This window comes from Pleurodeles waltl, chromosome 2_1 (genome assembly GCF_031143425.1).
Source record: "Pleurodeles waltl isolate 20211129_DDA chromosome 2_1, aPleWal1.hap1.20221129, whole genome shotgun sequence".
NCBI lineage: Eukaryota > Metazoa > Chordata > Amphibia > Caudata > Salamandridae > Pleurodeles > Pleurodeles waltl.
In genome coordinates, this window is record NC_090438.1 from 464,327,368 (window position 1) to 464,354,854 (window position 27,487).

Here is a 27,487-nt window from a genome sequence, read left to right on the forward strand (position 1 = left end):
ATCAAACATTGGATGCAAGGAGGACTAAACATTAACTATGTAACTATTATCCAAGGGTCAATCATTGTAGGAGCACAAAGTGGAAGCAACACCAATACAATGACTAGTACATTAGAGTGTTATATGACAAGCTGTCACATCATTGCATATCAAAATATAGTTTGTTTTAATTGTTATAACATAAACTCCAAGATTTACCTATAATCAGAACATTCAAAAAGCAGGATAAAAAGGAAAGTAATTTTCCAGTCACTATCGGAAGTACTAATTCATACCAGTCAATCTTCCAACATTTCACACTGACACGCTGCACTCCTTTTTCAATGCACAACATGAGTTATTGCTCATCGGTATTATGTACAATGTAATAGCAATGATGGGTTATAGACTTCCATTCTAAGTTTTGGCGGCTCTATTGATTACTGTGTGGCTATTTATCTGGCAATAAGATTTAAAGACATAATAAAGCCTGTTAGCAAAGTCTTCTCTTATCCAAACCTCCTGGTTTATCCTTAAGGTACTCCTGTTGCTACAGGACTCTTTTTGTGGCAGCTTTCCATCAAAGTCACTTGCCCAGAACTGTCCTCTGATGCTAAATGATGGTCGGAAAAGTCTTAAAAGGGCCTTCATTTTATACTAGACAAATCCGCATATGCAGCAAGAAATCTGCACAAATCACAAAAGCACTTCGTAGTCTCTTGGAGAATATGAATAGGGTGGGTGGACGGCTGTTAGTGGCACAAGTATGGCTTCTGGGTTGTATGTCTAAATATCAACTACAGGAACATTTTGCTACTAAAATAAAGTGACCAAAATATCAAATACCAAAATATCAAGAAGGTAAAGGAATATAGGTAAGGACAGATTTACTGTTCTAAAGTCACCTCTGCATACCTTGAAGACATATTTTGTTTTGTTAAGGTACATACCCATGGAGTTAAGCAAAGTTCACCTATATCTACTTTTATGTGCTTACCTTCACAAGATGTTTGTCCTCAATATTTTGTATATATGATATTCTGGCAGAATGATATTCTGGAGTCAATATTCAGGTGGCATACCGGACTTCATGTCTGATTACCTTTCAAACATACTTGTTTTGTTTCAGTTAAAAAAAATAGAATATTGAATTTGTTTCAGTTGAAAAAATGAAAATATTGAATTTCAGAAAGAGGTACATACAGCATCAAGTTGACAAACTTTCAACGTTTAGCCTATAATTCAGTAACTTCACAGGCACTCAGAAGATACCTTCTGGAACTAGTGTCCTAAATGGAATGGAGCGTAACACTTTGTAGAACTTAAGGTGGGTGTGTTTCTTATAATCGTGAATGAGTGTATGATTTTTTATTCAAATTTTATCAAGATAAGACCATTATTTATGATTTTTATGAGCCTCAGGTCAGATTTCCAAAGTGACATGGCATGACGAGACAATGCTGAGAAAGCATGGGTGGGTAATTTGGACTTGCTAAGCCATGCTCCTGACCCCAGATCCCCAGAGCCAACTTAACACCTGGGACCCTGACCCACCCTCTGAGCCAGAGTCAGTCCCTGGTGACACCAACCATCTCTGAGGAGGGCCTTTGGAGCCATCAAAGTGCAGCAGAAGAGGCTCGAAGAGTTTGTGCCCCTGGTGTGCAGGGCCACCGCTCCTTGTCCCAATCCAAGCATTAGTATCACATGCTGCTGCAGTAACTCTGTAGGTTGGAGAAATATCCTCAGTGGGTTTAGAAGTGGCGGCTGGGTTGGATGGGTTCAGTTGTAAAGGCTCACTTCCAGCAAATGTGGCTCCTGTGCTCCTTGTGACTGCTCAGCCGGCTGTACACATGGGGACCCAGTTTGGACATGCAGTGCAGCATTTTAAGCCCACACCACCCAGAAGCATCAGAGAAGAGATTCAGGGAGCTGTATTATTAGTGGCACCCAAGTCAGTAATGAAACTGCACTTGTAGCCATTTTGGACCGACCGCTGGCTGGTGAGTGCCTGAGCCCTGAGAGGGGGGAGGTGTTAACATTTTAGCTTGATAAAAAGAACAAGCTTTTGACTGCCATGTCCTGTTAGCTTTGATAATCAATAGAGACATTTTTTATAGAAGCTCCTTAATCATAAAACAAGCTAACTGCAAAGAGAATGATAGCTCCTGTAAAATATTCCAGAGTTTATCCTGGCACTTGTACTCAACTCTTCTATATTCAAAATCTAAACTTGGCCAAAAATACAAGAGGGCCACCATTCCCTCAAAGACATGAGGTTTGACAACCTTAGATCTGAATTGGGCCTTTTCAATAGACCCAGCAGAAACAAGCAGCTAAAAAAGGCTACTGTCACAGACTAAATACCTGTTCATCCAAAGTGCTCCATAGAAAATGCATCTGACTGCTGTAAGACAGTTGTCATGAAGAGGAGGATCAACAAATATTTTAAAAACCAGCTGGGGCAAGCCCCATTTTTGGCTTTGAAGCACCAAAGCATGGGACCCTCACTGCACTATCAACAAACTGAAACTTATACCGAAAAGAGCTGGGAAGACCGTGATCTACCATTTGTATAGAGAGCACCCCATATACTTTATAGAACAGCTTTGAAGACCTCGAAATTTGCAAAAACTTTGTTTTACATCCAAGTAGGTGAACAGCTCAAAATAGGACCAATAAGCACTCAGCACTCTGCTTTATCTCACTCGGCCCCAGATCTCACTATAAGCTCCCTACACAATCAGACAAAAGCACCTTTCTAGCAGCGACAATCCATGCTGCTAATTGGTTAATGTTAAGAATTTGCTTCTCCACCCCAACTACAGTTGTCACTCCTCTCAAAGCTGAATGAGTCATCAAAGGTTCTGAATTTACAATATCACAAATGAAAACTGCATATTGACTTACTTCAAACCATGGCAAGTACAACTGCAGAGATAGAAAAAAGTTGGATAACTTAATTTCGGCCATCTGCCAAAGCACTTCAACAATGGAAAAAAAAGAAAGACACATGTCTCTGCTCTCCTGTAACTGATACATTTAGCTCACTAAAAGAGATTTTAAGCTCTATAATAGCAGGGATTAAATCTCTTAATAACAAGTCGTATGATCAAGGAAAAGGTGTCATCTTCACTGAACATCCCAAGTATCATGGTGGGAGCTGAGGTCCATAAGGAAGTAGACAACAATGGAATCCTTCTATCACACTTCCCATTACGCCCCATAGGTTGTACCAATTAGATGATCATGTCATAGGACTCTCGTTATTGGAACAAGACTTCTGGACTCAGGACAGCAGCACCACCGCCTGTGGGTGACTGAGTCAATCCCACACCATCTTGGCAGCTGTTGGCCGAACCCTTTTGGCTAGCTAGCAGCACCTCACCCAAACATAGAAAGCTAAAGTGATTTGTGTCAGCCTGCTGCATGGCACTTAGTGACGTCTCAGGGAAATCATTGTCAACAAATCTCACCCCTTTCTCTCATTAGCAAAGATCTCATACACATGCATAGGACATAGGCCTAAGAAAAGATGCAGTATGGCTTTCAATACATTTATTGAAAAGACTGCAATCTACAATAAAAATATATGAGCTACAATTATTAGGGCAACGAGGCATAGCAAGATTAGGACTCTTACAATCAAGCATATTGGAATAACATGTACATAGGAATCCTATCTAAACCCTAACTTGTAGCGAGAGCATAGAGGTGATAGCCCAATCTGTTGGTACTTAGTCCACGAGAGGAGCAGCCACCCCCCTTACCTGAGTATAGGGGTCTTCCCACCATCTTTGTGGCTGGTTGTAGAGACAGGAGGGAGGTCAGCAGTAGAAATGGCATACAGCGTGGAAGGGTATCCTGGCCGGAATGCCCTCCCTCCCTTTCCTTGGCATATATGATGCTTTATGAGAGACATGTTTATGGAATGTGAAATAGGCCTGACGTGAGAATGCGTCTAAGTGTCAGGCTGTTTACATACTCTCGTGGTGACAATACTAGATAGATTGTCCTGTACTATTCTTGTCAATCTTGGGCAGAAGTATATAGTGAAATGTAGTACACAAAAATAATAACAACGCTTTCGCAGAATCACAACTGATTAGAAAAATAAAATATCCCTGCTAAACAGTAAACTGAACTAAAATAAATAATTTAAATCAGAGCCTATATCACAGTAAAAAGGCACAGGCTGCAGGCCTAAGCTAGGCTAAAATTTGTGTGCCCAAGCAAGGTACTAAAATGAACCCATGACAATCAGTAATGAACATAATTTTAATCATTCAAGGGCAAATAATGTGTCCAAACAAAAATCCTGTTCTCTATACACAAGACAAAGGAAAAGCTGAGAAAGCCCACAATAAAAATAAGCCATTGACCAAACTGACGAATGCAGAAGCCTCAAGCCTCAGCAAATAACTCTTCTAAAGTTTTTCCATTTTTTTCAAGAGAGAAGTATTTTATCCCAATGCTCCAGTTCCAAAGCTCTCCAATGCTACAACCCCAGGTGCAACAACAAACACTCAAAAGAGATGAAGCACCTTAAACCAAAACAGCCCTTAATACACCACATGCAAATTATGTCCTTCAAGAAACAGGGTTGATTTATCCATTCGGAAATGGACAGACTTTAGTGCATCATGGGATCACAAGCTTGGCAACACATTCATCTGACCTGTTATCAAGGTCATATAGGAATGAGGCAGACTACACTGACAAATGCAGAGGGCCAAACCCCCCAGGAAACCGAGGTGATGAAACAGCTGCAAAAGTTGGTCTTCTGCCAAAGCAGACCAGTCCAGCATGACAAATGGACAGCACTTCAGTCTTCTCTGCCTCCTCTCCCACTGAAGGACATAGCACAACATTTGGCTAATTCGAGTATCAGCTCTGAAAAAGTTACAGGGGAATCCAACAGTGCCTCTAGGAACCTGATAAGAAACAAACTATAATGTATAATGTTCTTAAACATCTTGAATCAACGGAATGTTTTAATACTCATTGATGCCCATGTTGAGTTGAGACATTTTAAATTAAAGAACACCATTTCAATTAAATGTCTTCCCACATGCCCCAATGGCGAGAATAAAGCAGCAAAGATTTTCTGGGTGTCGGTCAATGACTCAGAATATACACTCGCAAAAAAGGCAATTTTTAAAGAATGGGGAATTGATTTTACTAGGCCAGCCTCGGTTTCTTTTTGAATGGTCCTCCACTCCAACACCAAGCAGACAAAAGATCACCGAAATAGTTCGCAAAAATAATCCTCAACATCAACTCCATAAAACAACTTAATTTCTGAAAAATCCTCTCAGCATAAATCATGACGGAAAAGTGTTAATATATAAACTGGTGATCAGATTAATTTAAGAACATGGAAACCTGAGAAGGTGGATGATGTCTCCTATCCGATCTGACACAAGCACACATGGCCCTGACTCCCATCTACCTTAAGAGCCTCAAAACCTGCTTAAACCAAAGTTACTCTTCTAGAAGCCCGGAGGAATTTATTGTGGAATGTAAGTGGACTGAAGAAATTCATTCCTAATAATGATATTATCTCCTTTCTTGCTAGTTTCGACATTTTGGGCCTTTAGGAGATCTGGTGTGAAACAGTTGTACTGCTGCCTGGCTTCAAGCCATTTCACAGGTACGCAAAAAAGGACACCAAGCAAGACCGAGCAAAGGACAGGCTTGTCATTGTTGTAAATTAGGACTATAAATACAAAATAACCAATTTGATAACCGATAACAACTTTTTCGCAAGCTTTACGAATCAGGAACTGGCTCTCAATAAAAAAAAACGTATCCCTGCAAATAAACACTTACAATAAATCTTACATAATAAATGATATTTAAAAAATAAAGATACCCTTTGCTTCTATAAAAAACAGCCATCTTGACGATAATTGGATCGCTGCAGTTGACTTTAATCTAAACATGATGCCCCATTTTCTAGAAGATAAAAATACCACATCGCAAAACGAGCTTTAGGTGATCCTGGAAATCGTTTAAACTTCCCACAAAAGGACTGGCAAGGTCATACTCTTTCTACCACCTTTCAGTAAATGGATTTGAGAATTTAGAATGGCAGATTTTGGGAAATCCAACCTCTTATTCAATTTACCGGCTGCTATTTTGGATTATACCCTGGTAAATCTTCTGTGTTTATCCCTCTGTCAGGATCTTCCAAGGAATAAAACGAGCAGAGATTGACCAAATAAATGGCTTAAACGCTTGCTATTACAAGCCCAAATGCAGCTTTATTACAAATGTCACTGACATCTGCCAACATTTCTACACAGAATTCAAAAAGGTTAAAGTGGCTAGCTAACCCATATGAACTATTCGAGAAGTCGGCCTGCCTCCTCAGTCATCTAGTCTTTGTAAACTCAACTACTATCAACTGGAACAGTCAGTGGAAAAACTAGTCGTCTGAGATCATGTCTGTCTTTGGCGATGATGCAGAATCTCTCAATAAATGCCAATGGAGAGACCTCGAGAATGGTAACTTACGGTTGTCCAAGGAACCGAGGAAACATAGAAAGCAGCTTCACAGATTGATGATAACACCATATATAAAAAGTTTGAATACTGACCTATTAACTTCTGTGCAGCATATGCAGACACCATCCAAGAAAATGATATCAGATGTCATATGGAAAACATTAGACGAGGACCGAGTTATGAAATCAGGGGGCACTAGCCTGCATCCGTCAGCGCCTTGCCTAACAACCGACCAATGGTTCAAAAGCAATACACTATATTTAGCACAACGATGGCTATCATTCTTCTAGTCTTTATAGGGTGAACAAAGCATGATTTATACACCTCAGTCAATATCCCGACAACCGCATTCTGAACACTCCATTAAGGAATTCTGTGGTGGAAAACATACGACCAGTGTGGGGTCCAACTCAATTAATTACCTCTAATAATAAAAAATGGCCGCCAGACAAGACAGGTCCCGGACCCGAACGTTAGACCAGCAGCTCTCTTTAAAGGTAACATTGAACTCTAGGGCGAAGCACTCACACCTCTTTTCAAATCCTGTTTAGCGACGCCAAGAATTCCAAAGTCGTGGGAAGGTTCTTTAAATGGGCCAATTTGTACAAAAAGACAGTCCTGACAATCCTGGAAAGTACCGTTTGAAAGCCAGCAAGACACTGAGGCAAAGTATTTTGCTTCATGCATTTTACATTGTCTAGAAAAGTAGGCTGAACAACAAAAACATTTTTATTCCAGCTGTGCAAAGATCTTTTCACCCTGGCTCTGGCACCCAGCTAAGGTTACTCATATTGGCCATTCTCACGTAAAAGGTTTTCTCCACCAAGTATTGTATACCTCATTCGTAGACTTTAGAGCAGCATTTGATAAAGTGCTTTTCAAACTTCTACGCGAAAAACGACATAGATGGAAGTCCCATTGCCCATGTTAAAAGACATCCAGTCCCCCGTAGCAACATGTGGGTACAGAGCAGGATAGGGTGTAAGGGAGAAATCTCCAGAAAGATCACAACATACAATGGTTTTAAGCACGGCCTGTGTCCTGGCTTCGACACTGTCAGATTTCATGATTCTGTCAAATAATCGTCAGTCCCCTCGACACCTCCCCCCCCATCCCCCAAGAATGGGAAATGTTCAACTGCCAATCCTAGGACACGTGGAGTGTGCAAATCGTTTAAGTGAAACCCCAGAGGACATGCAATTTTTATTAGATTCCATGGCCACGTACTGCACAAACAATACACAAAAAAATATCCAATAAACAGTATAACCATAGACAAAACAGAAATAGTGATTAAAGACAGGAAATTAGTGAAAAGGGGTCCTGGTACATTTTTAAAAAAGGATTCAAATAGTTTATGAATACAGATATTTGGGTATCACTTTTGATCACTGAGGGACCTTTAGAGACCCTCAGAGAACACATTTCCTCCTTAGAACTAAAAGCGTATTCGCTATGTCATGCCTTTAAGACACTAAAATCCAAGATGCAAGGTCAATCGTTTGAACCTCTGCTTGAGGTGCTCAAAAGCAAGATTCAGCCAGTTGCATGGTATGGACTAGCCACATTGCTGGATCTGTCAGTTTTCAGGATCATTGTATTCATCTGCAGAATATAGAGAGGGTGTCCCTGCCACCCTCCGAATCTCAAGCCCAAATTAGACTTGCATTTGCCTTCACTGACAAACACATGAAGAGGATGTAATGTTTGGTCAAGCTTATGTATCAGATAAATTCAAGCAACAAAAACTCTTTGGGCTATAACATCTGGCAAGATGTGAATTTACAGCCTTCAATGCAAAAAAAACCTTGAACCTTTGCAGTTCTCCTAAAAAGAAAACTTAATTAAGAAGAAACCTGGGAGACTACAAGCTAAGTCCTTTTTTGGTCGAGCATAGCAGAGCACAAATCTATTGTTAACCTGGACGTTAGCAGTGCACTTTACATTTAACAAACATTTCGAGACCAGGGTCTCTAATGTTCAATCAAACAAAGCAAACAATGGCGGATAGTCAAAGCTTCAGAATATACTGCATGAAGAGGGCGCCGGACATGAATAAAGTGCACGGACAAGGGGGTAGCATAGAGTATTTGAGGTAGGTAGGACAACATGTCCCTGATTTGTAGATGAGCGGGGGTTGGGGGGCAGGGAAAATATTGTTCTAGCATCTCAAATCCTCAGAGAAGCTGTTTCACAATTATGAAGCAGTCCCAGAAAAATAGTTTCTTGCAGCTGAGTGGGACTTGCACCTTTTTAATTGTATTCAAAGAATGTTTCGATTCCAATGGTTTTGGCACCTTCAGATACATTTATATTAGAATGGAAATAGCTGTTTGTTGATATCTGAAGGCTTTGAAGCAAGCAAACGTGCATGGAATTCCTGCCTCTCAGTGTAGCCAGTGAAGCTCTTTTAATAGTGAAGTGGGCCTGTTTTTTGCATCTAGCAACCTTTCTGGGTGGCACCTGAGCATAGTAAAGCTTTTTTGAGTGCAAGTCAGGGCTTGAGAGCTCTAATTAGAAGCGCATGTAACTTTTTGAAAGTGCAATGGTTTGAATTTCAACATTCAATTAGTTCTGGTAACGTTTTATGTCTTTTTAAGGCTGCTTTAGTTGAATTCAGTAAGCATTTAATGTGTGTTTTCATGGTGAATAACCAAGATGTTACTTCTTTGACCAGTTTTCGAGAAAAGCAATCCATATTTAGTTCCTCAATACAATTTTTATTACATTTTAGTTGCTATCTAAGGCAATGAGATTTGCTTACGTTTATTATGAGTTTGATTTACGGGCATTTGAGGACGTCAATTTTGGATGTTAATTTGACATTTTGGAGAGTGATTTTAGGAAAGTCCTTCTTTTGGCATGGTTAACCCCCCAGGTTTTGCCTGATATTGATGCTGACTTGACTTAAAGTATGCTGGAATCCTGCTAACCAGGCCGCAGCAGCAGTGTTCTTTCCCAAAACTGTACCTTTGTTTCCACAATTGGCACACCTCTGGCACACAGTTAAGTCCCTTGTAAAAGGTACCCAGGATACTAAGGGCCATGTTACTAGGGAAGGTCACCAAGGGCTCCAACATGAGAAGGACCCTGGGGGTCCCCTCACCATGCACACTGTCTTTGCACCTTGTGTGTGCTGGTGGGGAGAAAAATACAAAGTCGACATGGCAACCCTCTTAGGGTGCCAGGCGCAAAAACCACTGCTTGTAGCATAGGTAAGTCACCCCTCTAGCAGGCCTTTCAGCCCTAAGGCAGGGTGCACTGTACCACGGGTGAGGACATAGCTGCATGAGCAATATGCCCCTACAGTGTTTTAGTCTATTTTTAGATATTGTAAGTGAGTGTAGCTATATAAAGTATATGGGCTGGGAGTTTGTCATTACGAACTCCACAGCTCCATAATGGCTTCACTGATGCCAGTATTTAATTTATTGAAGAATGCACCCAGAGTGCATCTTAGAGATGCCCCCTGTATTTTAGCCAAACTTCTAGTGCAGGACTGCCTAGTTGGTGCCAGCCTGCCACTTCCAGACAAGTTTCTGACCACATTGGGTGAGAGACTTTGTGCTCTCTGTGGCCAAAAACAAAGCCTGCACTGTGGTTCACACCTCCCCCCCTCAGGAACTATACCACCTGGTGGCGAGCCTCAAAGGCTCAGGCCTCTTGTTACAGTGCCCCAGTGCATTCCAGCTAGTAGAGATGCCCTCCCCCAGACAAAGTCCCACTTTTGGTGGCAAGTCCATCAGGAAAATTAGTGAAAACAAGGAGGAGTGACCACTTCAGTTGGGACCACCCCTAAGGTGTCCAGAGATGAAGGGATCCCCTCCTTGCAAAGTTCTCATGTTAATTTGGAGGACAGGGACCAATAGGGTTAGGTTTGGGACACCGGAAGAGTGTAGTCACCCTCGGGGACAGTAGCCATTGGCTCCTGGCCTCTGACTCATGTAACGCCCCTAAATCCAGGATTTAAGGGCTCCCCTGAACCTAGCTCATAGGATTCCTGGTGACCTCAAGAAAAAGGAAGAAGAAAGAAGGACTACTAAGCTGACCCCCAGCAGAGAAGGCTGAATACACCAACTGACTTGGTCCTTGCCCTACCAGCCTGTCTCCAGCTTTTGAAGCCCTGCTACAAAAAGGTAACATATCCTGCCTGACCAGCGACCTCTTAAAAGCATCAAGAGGACTGCCTGCACCCCAGAGGACCAAGATCTCCCATGGACAGAACCGCTCCGGATCTGTGAGTCCTGTCCACTCTGCACCCGATGCCCATGGCCAATGTCCAGGTGGCCCAAGCAACTAGAGCTGGTCTTCAGGCGATTCTGACTTAGTGTCCACCCTGGGTTGACCCCTTCTGCCCAACATGATGACGCCTGCAACCTAAATCCAGAGGACCCCCCGACCGCAAGAGAGATCCGGATGAAGGTTCCCGATCACAAAAGGTACCCCTGCACCCGTAGCACCCCGGCCTTGGGGACTCGAACCTCTGGTGCAGCAAAGTTCAGCAAGTGGCCCTCCTCCTTGTCCAGCCTGTGATTTTCCAGAACTGGCCCCCTGGGACCAGCCTGCAGCATATTTGTGACACCCGGGGTCTCCCTTTAGAGAAGCATCGGGAGCCCGACGCTGTGTCTGCACCCTGCACCTGGCCTCCCCTGCGCTGCTGAGGGTGTGTGTTAGGTGCTGACCTGTGGTCCTCCCCCAGTGCTCATCTAAACCCCCCAGGTCTGCCCTCCATAGACGAGGGTACTTACCTGCAATCAGGCCTGGTTCTGAGTGCCCCCAATCTCTATAGGAGCCTATGTTAACCTCTGCACCCAGCTGGCCCCGTGTTGCTGTTGGTGGGTGTTTGGGGTTAACTTGAACCCCAAACTGTAGACATCCTAACCCCCGCAGACTAGAACTATAAGTCTTGTACTTACCTTGAAACTGTGCTAACATTTCTTCCCCCTAGAACTGCTTATGAAAATTGCACTGTCATCTTTTAAAACAGATATTTGCTATTTTCTTAAAAATCGTTTGACTTGCCAGTTTGAAACAAAGAGGTGTTGATACATATGTTTGATACTTACTTACAAATGTACGTACCTGCAAACTGAATCTTGTGGATCTAGAAATAAAGTAACACAATATATTTTGTCTATATAAAAACATTTGGCCTGGAGTTAGTCAGTGGGTGTGTGCTTCATTTATTGCCTCCGTGAGTAAAACAAATGCTTTGCACTACCCTCTGATAAGCCTAACTGCTCGACCACACTACCACAAAAGAGAGGATTAGTATTATCTACTTTAGCCTCTGTTAAGCCTCTGGGGAACCCCTGGACTCTGTGCACATTGTATCTCATTTTAATATAGTATATACAGAGCCAGCTTCCTACAGTGATGATATTAGAGAAAGAGGACATTTTATCTACAGGCGTATTTGCAAATTGGGTGCCGAATACACCTGGCTCCTCCATCAAGACTCTCAGTGGAACTATCTCCAAATTAGCACTTTAGAGAGCTGGTACTAAATGAAGGATGACTCCGAAGGTTCAGATACGTGAAGCCCCCAAATGACATACTCTGGTGAGAGGCTTGTTTGTGTTGCAAGACTAATGGAATAGGTTTATTACATGAAGTACTCATGACTAAGTCTTAGTCTTGTAGTTGTAAAGATAGTGCTTAATTGGTAACAATATAAGTGCCTATGCTCAAAATAGTTTTGAGGAGAGCACATCCTATTATCCTATTTGTACTATTGGTGCAGCTCACATCCCCTCTCCATTTCACTTGCCATCTCTCAACTAAGGACTGTGCATCTCCCTTGCTTTCAATTGTGGAATGTCAGACCAGCTCTGAAGTGCCACTGGTAAAGGTTGCTAAGTGCCAGGTGCTGTTGGTGTGCAGGTACTACAGCAACAGTAGGAGCAGGACAACAGCACCAATACTAGGTAGTTCGGTACCACACTATCCAAAGCAATCATTGGAGTCAGGGCTGCCTACTTACTTCTGGAATTGACTGCGCTCTCCATGTGCAGGGAAGCCAGCGCCAATAGCAGCAGCCTCCTCGGCAGAAGAAGTAAGGCCCATATTTATACTATTTTAGCGCCACATTTGCGTCTTTTTTTACCCAAAAGTGGTGCGAACATAAAAAATACAATTATATTTTGTAAGTTTGGACTGCTTTTGCTTTAAAATATGATGCAAATGCAGCGCTAAAAAAGTATAAATATGGGTCTAAGTGTCCGCTCTTGACTTGGTTTGAAGTTCCTACATTTAATCTTTCAGTCCAAGCTAGGCATGTGCCAGCAGCTCTGGTCAATGCAGCCTCATCGACGGCATACCATTTTTCAGCCAATTCCCTGCCGCAAGCTATGCATGGCCTGCCTTGACTCACTAAATTTGTTTTGGAGTTTAAAACAGAATTTGATTTCTGGTGAGGGCCTGGGTTGGACTGAAATTTACAGGTCAAACAGTCTTAAAGCACAATGAAACTTGGAGTGTTTTCTTTCTAACTGTGACTGCTGCCTATACCATGGCATGAAGAGTTGCAGTGGGCCAAAATAAGTGCCAGTGATGCCCACCAACAACCACAAATTAAGTACAGAGCAGAAATTATTTTCCATCATTTGAATCTACACACTCTGCAATGGTCTGTAGAACAACCATTGAGGTAATGGTTTCTTATCCTGGAGGGCAAAAGGTGCTCTTTCCCTTGACTTTGCTTTAGTTTAACCATGTTAGGCCTTCAAGCTCCATGCCTCGTGATTATGGGAAATTGTTTTCTTTTCTGCTAAAATGTCATTTCTTTCAGATGCCTTTCACATGAATTGGTAGTTTAGAAATAGCCGTGCATTGTTTTATTCATAGAGAGCCTGAGAAAGCAACCTTGAGGACAGTACACATAGAGAGTAAGAATGTGAAGGCTAGCCCTATTCATATTGTTACAAAGTCGTACAGGACACCAAGGATGAATACCTTCTCAGGACTGTCCTGGGAACTCTCAAGCATGTTGCAGATGTCTGTCATATGATGCAAAAGGGTTGAACAATTAAACCTTCAGATCCATAGGCGTTACCAATGGACAAATCATAATTTACTAAATAATCAATTTCAGTCATTTGCAGGAAATTCTCCTGGCCTTCAAGAGGTACTGACCTCTTTGCCCTTGCCCTGCACATTTCCCAAATGCTTGCTCAGAGAACTTAAATTTTTCTGAGACCCATGAGAAGCCGCTTGACCGAGCTTCTGATATGCTGACTTCTTCTCTTTTTGCCTACATTTGGCCTACCTTAGTCTCTTTTTGCCCCAGATGTTCTTTTTAAAGGTCATTTTTGTCCTTTATTTCCTTTTTATATTTTACCCCATGTTTTGTAGCCCAGTTCATGTCAATTGGTGACGTGCTGACTTGGGAGGATTTCCATTGCAGAAGCTATCAAATTAGATGATTTTAATTTGCACCAATGCTTAAAAGAATTGTTCAACGCTTATTCTCTGAACCCCAAGCATTGTTGTTGTTATTCTGTGCAGCTGTTATTGAGTGCTTGGTTTGCTTAATGTTGATTAGATTACTTTCTGCCCGAGCCTTGGACACCCAATGTAGTAATGATATAATTTATAGCCTGAGTATTAGTTTTGTAATAAAATCCTTCAATTTTATTTCTGACTTAGGTTTTTATTGTGTGGCCAATTGAACATACTGTAAATTAACTGTTAGAGGGATGACATGTTTAATTGTTTTTACCTCCTTCTAAGGTGAAAAGATTTGTCAACCTCGTTTTAGAGCATCATTGGAATTAGCCCTTTCTGCTGGGTCAACTCCAGACTTTGTTGCCTACCTCCTCTTCTTTTTTTGGCCTCAGTTATGTTGGCTTTAGGACTTTGTGCACTTTGTCACTGCAAACCAGTGGTAAAGTGCATGCTTTCTCTGTTTAAAACATTTAATGTTGGTGTATCCACAATTGGCATATTTAATTTACTTGTAAACCCCTGGTGAAGTGTATTATATCTGCCCAGGGCCTGTAAATTAAATTCTACTAGTTGACCTGCAGCACTGAATGTGACCCGTCTGATGTAGCCCTGTAAACATGGCTTAGGCTCTTCACTGCAGGGCCTGTAAGTGCAGTTTTAAACTGACCCTAAGGCAGGCTCTAGTTAGCCCCAAGGTCATGGTATGTTATACTTAAAAAGTTGGACATATACTTTTAAGTTTAACATGTCCGGGTAGTAAAAAACTATTACATTCATTTTCCACTACTGCAAGGCATATCTCTTCCATAGGTTAACACTGGGGTTACCTTAAACATCTTTTAAGTGTCATTTCCAATTGGGAAAAGATAGACATTTAGAGGTTGGTGTCTCTTGAATCACAATCTGAAATCACAACTTAGGTGAAGTTGGAATTTTAAATTGTAATTCTGAAAAGGAAACTTTTAGAAAGTTGGTATTTTCTTTCCTTAACCACTTTGTGTCTCTGCCTGTGTCTGAATATACTTCTGGGGTTGGTGACAGCTGGGCTTTGTGCATTTCCTTTAGACAGTCACAAACAATGGGAGCTTAGGTGTGACTTAATGGGCCTTAATGGGCCATTAACTGGTTTGATAGGGGGGGGCAGAGCTTAGTACTGCTTCACTTTCACTTGAATGAGGCTGCATTGCTGTGTTGGCCAACTGCTTGCTGTGTGCTGTAGAAGGGACTTCCACTTTGCTACTTGCTATTTTGTGTTGGCCTGCTGCCTAGTGCTTCTTGCCTGCAGTGAGAGGGGCTGGACTTGCTCTCTACATCCTTGAACCCAAGAGTCTCCAAGAGTTTGTTGGCTTGCCCCCTGTTCTCTTGCAGTCCCAGGGGCATGAAAGACTGCCTGCAACTAAGGGTGGGTATACCTCATGGAGTTCTACTCCATGGAATTCCGTGGAGTTGGATAAAAACTGTGGAATTCCACAGAGTTCCGCTTTTTTGCGGAATGCCATATGCCCCTCCCACCGGCTAACCAGGCCCCACCCTGCTTAGCACTTCCGATATCGGGCGCATTCAGGCCAGGTGGTATGCCTTAGGCAGCGAAAGCTGCCAATACAGGCTTCCCTTGTGCCCACCAGCCTGGGGCCTGCTGCTCTCAACCACACCTGCACACTTCCCTTCACCAACTACCCACCTTCACAAACTTGCTAAGGATGGCCAAGCACACCCCAGGTCTTGCACCAGCCTTGCAATCACTACCTCTGCACTTATACACAGCCTCAGACTGCCCTTTCTTTAGGGCCCAGCACAAGCAGCAGCAAACCAGCTCACCACCAGCAGTCTGGTATTTTCACAAAGTGCCTAGCCTTGCTTGCCCATGGGCTCTAAAGCATTCTCTTAGGCCACACACATCTCTATCTGGCGGGGGCTACTGGACTACCACTCAGCAGCTGATGCTCTCCCTGCTAGCCTCAGCGTAATACCTCATAACACAACTTCCTTTCCCAGGGACTCTGGGGAGGCATGTTCTTTTCAACTGGAGTTCTGATTGCAAGTTTCCTTCTTTCCAAGCACAGACCCCCCTCATATGTAAATACTGTCCATGCCCAGTGCCGGCCCCCATGTGCACACAAAGAAAGTGAAACAAGGGTCTGACCTGAGTCGAGGGTCCCCGTGGCCAGTGACCTGGCTCTCTGCCTCCCTCTGCCCACTGCTCCTAGGCTGTTGAGGACAGTGAAAGGAGGGAGGCTTCGATCCAGAGTTGGTGCTGGTGCAGCCCCACAGCAGCAACTCCATGCCACAGGCTGGCACAAAGCAAAGCCTGTCAAAGGGCAGATGTTGTCTTCATTTTGGGCTGAGTGTATAGTGAAGCCCAGTTATGGACCACACAGCGCAAGTGCAGACTGGGCTTGTGAGTCTGTGCTTGCACTGTGTGGCCCATAACTGTGCTGCTGTGCATTCCGATGAGCTCTGCTCTGCTGCCTGGAATATCAGAGTTTTTGGATGAACTGCGTGCTCCAAGCAGAGCACGAGTGCCAAAAACTCTGTTAACTCCGCCTGCAGAGCAAAGCTCACCACTCAGCCCTACCTGCAGCTCTCCTGGTGCTGCTGGACTCTGCCATCTGTGAGTCCTTCCCTTGCTTGAGATGCCCCCTCCAGCCCATAGCCACAGAAGTGGGTTCTGCAGTGGTCCCTCGCAATCTCAGGTAGTTTTTTGACTGCTAATGACTTCGAAGCACTGTTTTCACATTTAATCTCTAAAAATTCATATCTTGCCTGATATTTATTGGATTTTTGTTGTTTTGGTCTTGTTTTACTCAGATAAATACTCTCTATTTTCCTAAATTGATGTAGAGTCTTTTTGTGGTGTCTTTCACTGTGTTACCCTATTTAAGTGTTCTACAACTACTTTATATATTGCCTCTAAAGTTAAGCCTGACTGCGCTGTGCCAATCTACCAGAGGGTGAGCACAGGTTAATTTGGGTTGTGTATCTGATTTACCCTTACAAGGCTAATGGTCCCTACTTTGGCACGGTGCATACCTCTTCCAACTGGAGACCCAGTTTCCAACAAGCATACAAAATGCTCCATCACACTCTGTGTTGGCTCCTTTTCAGATGCAGGTTTTCTGTGGATAATGACGCTAAAGAAAGGATCCTTCACTGATAACACCAGATGGTATCCTCACGCTGCCTGATCAGGATGAAGGAGGAGTATTAAAAATGTGACAAAGAGACAAATGAAAATCACTACTGACAGTCTGGAATTTCAAAATGGACATGTCTTTATGCAAATCACATGATAGGTTAGCTCAGAATGAAGTTATAAATAAAGATGTTTTTCAAAAACTGCATTAAAAAGGAGGTGAGAATTAAGGTCACACAGTTGGTAAACCAAGCTTTGTCAAGTAATGTTTGCATCATCTAAAATTCATGTAGGATATAATAGCTTTTTAAATGCAACTCACACAAATGTGGTTATCAGACTTCAAATTTTCTATGTGAAATACACTGTTGTGTATATTTTTTAGTCCAATTGAAAAATAATTTAGTCAAAGGCTTTATTCCAAATTAACTATTATTAAACCTGAGAGGACTAAGGTTCTGATTTACGTGCATTACCATCCTGCATTGCCTAGAACTGACAGTCATCTTTTCTATCTTTCTCTCCTGGGAAAGCAGCTCTTGCATCCATGGAAGAAACAGGTTCAGGAGTTAATTCAGTGGCAGCAGGTCTGCTATACCATGCCAAGGGATCCTGTAGTGTAAAGTGGGTGGTTACCTAAGGAAATTACATATTTAATAACTGCTCCCCCACCAACTAAGAGTTGTCTCCCAGCACGTGTGGGGATTTTTGGTTTTTTTTTCCTATATGGTGCCAATATGGTTTACATAGGGCAGGAGTGAGGCAAGCAGACATTAATTTGAAGAACTGCTGTCGTAAACAACCAGTGATGGTTCCACCAACAGCAAAGAGAGGCAAAACATCCTAAGGTGAGTGTTAGGTAAACAGCAGCAAATGTAGTATATATCACTTTATTGTCTGGAGTCCACGGAAATGCGACCAGCCCAGTCGCTGCTTCTTCTCTGTTAACACACCAAAGTTCCAACCGTGCATAGCAACAGTGGAACACTTTGAACATAAACACAACACATCCCCCCTTCTTTCCAACAAACAATAAGTACAATTATAATGCATTAAGCACTACTCATTGGCATAACTCCAGAATATAATCACAGATTCCTAACTCTAACAAAATTGAGACAAAACAATATACATAAATGAGAATAACATTGGAATTATACCAGCGCATGAAAATACGTTTCTAAATCCAACTCTAATTCTGACTATAACATTTATCTATAATAGGTCCAATTTATACAAAATATCTTTAACTCAAAAATATCTGTTTTCCACACACAAAATCTTTAAGCCAAATTGGCGGTTTCCTTACTCTCACATTTTCTGAATTTTTATATCTATCATTTTCATTTACCTCCACATCCCACATCCTGATTCCTTCCAACAATATTCTCCTCCACATGCTCATTCATTTCAACACCATCCATATTTCCACTTACAGTATCAGTCATATCTTCATCCATCCATCTAAAATCCTGCATTATGTGGTCATTACATACCTTGGCCACTCGCTTAAGATTCCTTACTTCACCATTCCTCACTCTAATTGCATTATTCAATACTTCAATTACTTATTCTGGTTCATAAAACTGACTGTGCCCTTTTTATCACCTTACCCGGTTTCCTAATACCAACCCAATCTCCCACTCTAATGTCAACTGGTTTTGTCCGATGGTCTTTATCATAACGTTTCCTCATTTCATCATGTTTCAATTTTATCCAATTTTGAACCGATTCCAAAGACCACTGTACTAGATTTGGCTTATGCATCCAGTTTAGACTATATTTCGTCTTTGTTTCTCTTCCTCTCATAATTTCAAATGGTGACATTTCCGTTACCTCATTTTTCATCACCCTGTATGCCCATACAGCCCTGTGTAACTGTACTTCCCAATTCATACCGCTAGCAAAGGATGACTAATCACCCTATTGAATCTCTCTACCATACCATTGCAACTAGGCTTATAAAGGGAAGTAGTCTTGTGTTGCACACCAATCTTTTTGAAATATTCCTTAGATGTATTGGATAAAAAGTGGACTCCATTATCACTTAACACTGCTTTGGGTAAACCTTCAGATACAAAAACCTTGTCCAAAAATTCCAGAACACACTTTGTGTCAGCTTTTTACACTATTTCTACAGCAGGCCATCTTGAAAATAAATCCATCAAAACTATAACATATTTTTGTTCTTCACCAAAAGGTCATATGAAGTCAATTGACACAATTTCCCAAGGTCGCTTTGGTATAAAATGTTCAACCATTGGTGGTCTGAATGTATATAATGTGTTGCCTGCATTGGAACACTTACAACAATTCCTCACAAACCTTTCAACCTCAATATTGATGTTTGGCCACCAAAATAAATTCCCAACTACCCCTTTTGTCTTCACAATACCAAAATGTCTTTCATGACACAATTCCACTATTATTATTTTTTTTTAAAAACTTTTTGGAGGAACAATATGCTGTCACCTCACAATTGTGCCATTTTCTACAGACAATTGTGACCTCACTTCCAAAAAAGGTTTAACTTCATTCTGCAACTTATTCTTCTCAGGCCAATCTCCTTGTACAATTTTTTTAACCATGTTCAATACCTTATCCTTATTATATTTAGACGTCTACTCTTCCTTGCAAACTGCATGACTACCATCCACATGCACAAAGGCTACTTGAAGTGAATTCCAACTTTCATCCACACATTCTTCCAATTTGACCGGCATCCTAGATAGGAAATCTGCTATATAAATTTCCTTGTCTGGTGAATATACCAATTTATGTATATAATCTTGCATCCTAATTGATAACCTGGCCAATCTAGCTGAAGCATTCACTGTTCCTTCTGCAGTCAACAGTTTCCCCAATGGTTTATGATCACACAAAATTGTCACAGGTTACCCCCAAACAAATGCTCTAAAATGATCAAGAGCCCAAGCACATGCTAATGCTTCTCTCTCAATTATAGGGTACTTTTCCTCGGTCGGTGATAAGGCTCTGGAAGCAAAAGTTATAATAAATTCCCTTCCATCTTTATCCTTCTGACTTAGTACTGCACCAGGCCTTTACTACTGGCATCTGTTGTGATACAGTTATCCAAGTTCAGGTTGCATTGCAAAGACTGAACTTTAGCAATCTCTGACGTAATACTGTCAAAATCTTCTTGGCATTCATTGGACCATTCAAACTTTACTTGGTTTTTCAACAACCTTCTCCAATGGAAACTTTTGTCAGAAAATCGTGGGATGAATTTGGTGAAGTACTCAGCTAATCCCAAAAAAGATCTGACATCATCCTTGGACTTTGGGATATGAGCTTCTTTTGGTCTGATCCCTTGATATGCTTTTGGTCTGATCCCTTGAGCTCCAATCCCATGACCCAAATAAGTGACGCTGTCCATGTTAAACTTGCACTTTGAAATTTCCACTGTTAATCCACTCTTCTGCAATGTTTCCATCACATCCTCCAACTTTAAGTCATGTTCTTTTTTGTTTTAACATAGACCATAATGTAATCCTGGAAAAAATTAAATCCAGTTTTGTGTCCAAATAAATAAAACATAAGGCTTTGGAAAACTGCAGCTGCAGAGGCTAACCCAAAAGGCATCCTATTAAATTGAAAACATCCAATAGGTTTGATAAACACTGTGGGGGTCATTACAACATTGGTGGTAAAAGCCGCTTTCCGCCGTGCAGAAGACTGCCAACACTCCGGCGTGGCTGCGGAATTCTGCCACGGTCATTATGACCCAGAGCTCGGAATCCGCCAAAATTTAGACACCCACACAAGTCCACCACACCAAAGGTCAGTAATAAACTGGCGAAAACAAAACCTCCACCGTCACGCCAACAGGAATACGCCCACACTATCACGACACACGAATCCACACAGCGGTCTTTCAACCGCGGTATTCCATTGGCAGTACACATCGCCGCGCTCAAAATACACACACATTTACACAACACTACCACATTGGACAATTAGAAATACACACACCTGATACACATACACACACCACTCCCACACACCCAATACAATATAAAACACACACCCACATCACCCACAAACCCCTACTACCAAAAATTCAGAAAGAAGGCCAGAGAGAGACACTACAAACTACTACCAAGCATCCACAGGCACTCAACACCATCTCCCACATAACATCCACGCACCTCACACAACACACCACTAAATATCACCTCACACATCACAACACACACCAACCCACACATCACCCACACCACCCAATGGCATGGCAAAGACACCCCAGGTTTTCTGAGGAGGAGCTCAGGGTCATGGTGGAGGAAATCATCCAGGTAGAGCCACAGCTATTCGGAGCACAGGTGCAGCACACCTCCAAAGCTAGGAAGATGGAGCTATGGCGAAGAATAGTGGACAGGGTCAACGCAGTGGGACAGCACCCAGGAAATAGAGATGACATCAGGAAGAGGTGGAACGACCTACGGGGGAAGGTGCGTTTCGTGGGTTCAAGACATTACCTTGCGGTTCAGAGGACTGGCGGCAGACCTCCACCTCCTCCACCACAACTAACAACATGGGAGGAGCAAGTCTTGGCTATTCTGCATCCTGAGGGCCTCGCAGGAGTAGCTGGAGGAATGGTCTCTGGTAAGTCAAGTCTTTAATACTATATCCGCCACCCTACCTGCATGCCATCACATACCCCCAACCTCGCCCTCAACCCCATCACTCCAACTCCTCACACATGTCCCAATATCACAAACCACCCATCCCAACACCAAGCCCTGCATGCAACAACAAAGCATGGACACCCATCACCAAAGCATGGCCACTGCACATACCCATACACCCCCCTAAATCATCATCACACAAGGTCCCACACAGGAATGCAAGCACTGGGGTACACGGTCACCCACCCATTGCACACCGTGGCACACACAGATGCAATAATCATGCTTTTGCACCCCTGCAGGACCCCTACCCAACGTCACCGGACAGGAGGGTCCAGACATGTCCACATCACCAACAGAAGAGGCCCACAGTGATGACAGCAGCTCTGTCCAACTGGATCTAGACGACCAGCCCGGCCCATCTGGGACCTCGGGACAGTCAGTTCCCCTGACACAGTCACAGGCCACCACAGAGCTTCCCCCCTCTGGAAACACCAGCACAGCACCCACCCAGCGGGCCCATACCTCTGTCCCCAGGACACGTCAATCAGCAGTGTGTCCACCACTACAGGGAACCCAGGCTAACCCACCACCCCAAAAAACAACAGGGACCTGGAGGCAGTGGCAGTGGGCACACGGTTCAGGGGACAGAGGCCCAGGGAAACAGGGGAAATGGGAGGGCTACTGTGCGACAAGGGGAATACAGGCCCAGGGAACCCACTCTCCATGAGACCCTCTCCAACATCATGGGAGCCTACCATCACTCCCAGGAGACGATGGCAACGGTACTGGCCAAGTTTCAGGAGACCCAGCGGCTGCAGGAGGAACAGTATTTGGGCTTCATGGAGAATCTCAAATCCATCAATTCCACCCTGGGCACCATCATAGGGGTGCTGAAGGAAGTCCTCAACACCAGGAGGGACACTGTGGCACAACAAGGGGCCCCTGTCACCAGCCTGGATGATGACCTGCCCACCACCTCCGCCGGAGCTAGTGGACAGGAGGCACCGCCACAGGAACACCGCACCAGCACCCCACCCCCTGCAGATGGAGAACCACCCCACAAACGGTCCCTGAGATCCAGGACAAAGACAGAGAACGATGCCAAGTCCCCGACCAAGAAATGAGACCACCCTGATTGTCATCCTTTTGTCCACCTTGTCACCCTGTCCATCCTCAAACTGCCCCAGCTCCACTTCCTATGCCCCTTTGGACAATGCACCAGTGAGACTAATAGCTTGGACTCTGCCATGGACATTCCTCCACCATCACCCCTCCCCATTTTACAACCCCCTCCAATACTGAGCACTTAAATAAACACCCTTAAAGCACAAAACAATCTGGAGTCTGTCTGTGATTTCGAATTAGTGTATTAGCAATTACAGTGACAAAATGCTCTTTCAAGTGTAATGTCAACATACCTATGTCACACAGCTCTAGTCCACGAGGAAACAAAGCAGATGTCACACAGTGGGACCCACACCTGTGAAATTGTAAGGGAAGTGAAAACTCAGTGACCATACACTGGGTGAAAAGGACTGACAGTAGAGAGGTAGTAGTGTTAAAGTACATGTAGCATGCAGGTTTGTCTTCTTACCTGTGTCTCACTGGAAGTATTGCAGGATCACCGAGTTCCTGTTGTCGATGTCCTCTTCTTCTACTTCCTCGTCTTCACTGTCCAAAGGCTCCACAGCTGCCACAACACCTCGATCTGGACCATCCTCCTGCAGAAAAGGTACCTGTCGTCGCAAAGCCAAGTTGTGAAGCATACAGCAGGCCACGATGATCTGGCACACCTTATTTGGTGAGTAGAATGGGGAACAACCTGTCATATGTAGGCACCGGAACCTGGCCTTCAGGAGGCCGAAGGTCCTCTCTATAATCCTCCTAGTTCGCCCATGGGCCTCATTGTAGCGTTCCTCTCCCCTTGTCCTGGGATTCGTCACTGGGGTCAGTAGCCATGACAGGTTGGGGTAACCAGAGTCACCTGCAAATGGCGAGGGACAACTATTAGACACACACTAACTCTTAGGGACATCCCCAGACCCAGACAACTATTCCCACTGATTTGGTTCCAGGTGCTCACCTAATAGCCACACACGGTGCCTCTGGAGTTGCCCCATCACATAAGGGATGCTGCTATTCCACAGGATGTAAGCATCATACACTGAGCCAGGGAATTTGGCATTAACATGGGAGATGTACTGGTCTGCCAAACACACCATCTGCACATTCATCAAATGATAACTCTTCTGGTTTCTATACATCTGTTCACTCCTGAGGGGGAGGTACCAAGGCCACATGTGTCCCATCAATGGCACCTATGATGTTGGGGATATGTCCCAGGGCATAGAAGTCACCTTTCACTGTAGGCAAATCCTCCACCTGAGGGAAAACAATATAGCTCTGCATGTGTTTCAGCAGGGCAGACAACACTCTGGACAACACGTTGGAAAACATAGGCTGGGACATCCCTGATGCTATGGCCACTGTTGTTTGAAATGACCCACTTGCAAGGAAATGGAGTACTGACAGCACCTGCACTTGAGGGGTGATTCCTGTGGGATGGCGGATAGCTGACATAAGGTCTGGCTCCAACTGGGCACACAGTTCCAGGATTATGGCACGATCAAGCCTGTAGGTGATGATCACATGTCTTTCCTCCATTGTCGACAGGTCCACCAGCGGTCTGTACAATGGAGGATACCGCCATCTCCTCACATGCGCCAGCGGACGGTGCCTATGGAGGAGAACAGCGAGCACAGAGTCAACCAACTCTGAGGTACGTAAACACAGCTTACTCAGAAAACTATTAATAAACCAAAATTTGCCTGTATGAGTGTTGAGCCAAGGCCTAGGTATGTGTGACACAGTTAAAAATAAAGCCATGTGGGCTCCTGAAATGGCGGCTGCCTGGCCTGTAAAGTGGGTCAATGGGATATGAGGTAACTGTGCTGGTGTTGTACACCGTCGCGGTAGGCGGTCGAAGACCGCAGCGCAATTCTGCATTGGTTAACATTGGACCCTATGGGTCCCAGGAGCCAATGCCGGTGTACGCCGGCGGTGACGGTACGCACCATTTTCTATCTGTTCAATCACTCGATACCTGATCTTCGACAGGAGAGGACCTACACTGCAAGTGCTGCCGTGACCTCAGTGTGGAAGAGACAATGGCTCGTGCGCCTGGGGAAAGGGCCCCTGCCTTCAGCATGGAGGAGTTGGAGAAACTCATGGATGGGGTCCTCCCCAGTACACTCTACTCTACGGTCCTCCAGACAAACAGGTAAGTACACTGGGAGCATGCTGTATGGGCAATGCCTGTGTGGAGTGGTGTGGATAAAAGATGGGGGGGTTAGAATGATGCGTGCATGAAACGACGGTGAGTGCATGTGCCACATGGCAAGGGTAGGGATGCGGGCCAATGACTGTGACGGTGCAGTTGGTAATAACTTCTCTTTTTCCCCTGTACAATTCCTGTAGTTCAGCGCCCACCAGAAGAAGGATATTTGGCATGCCATCGCCAAGGACGTCCGGACCCTGGGGGTCTACCACAGACGGATCACCCACTGCTGGAAAAGATGGGAGGACATTCGCCGCTGGAGCAAGAGGACGGCAGAGGCCCAGCTGGGGATGGCTTCCCAACGTGGGAGGGGTGCCCATCGCACCATGACCCCCCTGATGTTCAGGATTCTGGCGGTGGCATACCCGGAGTTGGATGGGCACTTGAGGGCATCACAGCAGCAACAAGGGGGTGAGTACACTCTCATTCAGCTGATTTAGCACGCATTGTAGGTGTCTGGATGGGGAAGGTGGGCTGTGGGTTCCCCTAGGCCAGGGCGAGTTTGCTAGTTAAGTCCCCTTTTTCAGGCAGACCCTGTGGAACCCCATCCAACCTGGGTTCAGTGCCAACTACACCTAGTCAGGCTCCTGTGACATCCATGTGTGCAGAAATCGGCCATAGCCTTGTAAGCCATGTCCCAGGATTGAATAGTGGACCCCAAGTGTGCGGCGTAGTGCAGGGGGCTTCTGTGTATGTCGTGTCCGCCAACGGTAGCGGTATTGCATGCACTCATCATGTCTTTCTTCTGTCTCCCCCCCATTTTTGTGGTCTCCCTGTACTTGTGTGCATTAGCATCATCAGGTGGAGGAGCAGTGGCACTGGAGCAGGAGGGAGCTGCATCCCACATGGCCCTGGAGGGCGAGACTACGTACTCCGAATTCACCAGTGTGACGGAGGGCGGGGGAGCTCCACGACGGGGACAGTAGCTGACACCAGCGATACGGACTCCTCCTCTGATGGGAGCTCCCTTGCGGTGGCGGGCCCATCTGTGCCCCTGCATCTACAGGTACAGCCTCCACCCTCCCTCCAGCACCATCCTCCCAGCAGCCCCTCAGCCTTTGCCCCGTGCCCACCCACCCAGGAGGGTGGGCATCACCTTCGCCCCAGGCACCTCAGCCCCTGCCCCTGTCACCCCTGCTGCCCTCAGTGAGGAGGCCTTTGACCTCCTCAGGTCCCTCACTGTTGGGCAGTTTACCATTTTGAATGCCATCCAGGCTGTAGAGAGGCAGTTGCAACAAACCAATGCATTCCTGGAGGGCATTCATTTTGGTCAGGCAGCCCTTCAGCGAGATTTTCAGACTCTGGCCTCAGCACTGATGGCAGCCATTGTCCCTGTCTCTGGCCTCCCCCCTCCAACTTCCTCCACCCAGACCCACACCCCTGTACCTCAGCCTATCCCAAGCGCACCATCAGACCAGCATACACACACCTCAACACACAAAGGAAGCTCAGGCAAACATAAGCTCCACACATCCCACAGGCACTCACGCAAGCATCAGACACATGCAGGCATACCAACATCCACTGCCTCCACTGTGTCCCCCTACTCCTCGTCTCCCTCATCCCTCCCTGTCTCGTCTCCACTCACACCTGCATGCACTACATCTTCAGCCACTACGTCCATCACCAGCACACCCACCACCACACCCCGCTCACGTGCAGTCACCACCCCCACTACCATTCACACATCCCCTGTGTCCTCTCCCAGTGTGTCTGTGAGGCCACCTCCCAAAGTACACAAACGCAGCCACACCCCCACCCAACAGCCATCCACCTCACGACAGCCTCCAGCCCATGCTTCTTCACCCAAAGTCAGCAAACGTACACCTCCTACGACCACTACCTCTTCCTCCACTCCGAAAACCCCTCCATGTACCTGTCCCAGTGTTCCTAAGAAACTTTTCCTGGCCACCCTTGACCTCTTTCCCTCACCACCCCCACCCTGTCAGTCTCCTAGGGCCCGACTCTCAAGGTCCCAACCTAGCACCTCAGCCACAACATCGGCGGGAACAGTGGTGCCAGTAGTCACCGGATTATGGAGTGCACCAGGCAGCAGGGCAGGCAGTGTGGCAAGGAGTCACAGCACAGACAGTCCCCCACCTGTCAAGCATCAAAAGTTGGCCAGTGCCCGGCGGGAGAGGGGGAAGACACCAGCCACCAAACCCGCTCCTAGGGGTACAGTTGGGATTGTGGAGTCAGCCGCGACACCTTCCAAGGTGGGGAAGGGGCACAAGAAAACCGGGAAGTCTGGGAAGATCAGTACGGCGGAGAAGACCGTCATCATCCCTGCTGCCCAGGAGGCGACTGCCAGCAGCCACACTGCCCCAGACAGGACTGCCAGCAGCAGCCCAGCTGCCCAGGAGGCGACCGCCAGCAGCCCCACTGCCCCAGACAGGACTGCCAGCAGCAGCCCTGTTTCCCAGGAGGCGACTGCCA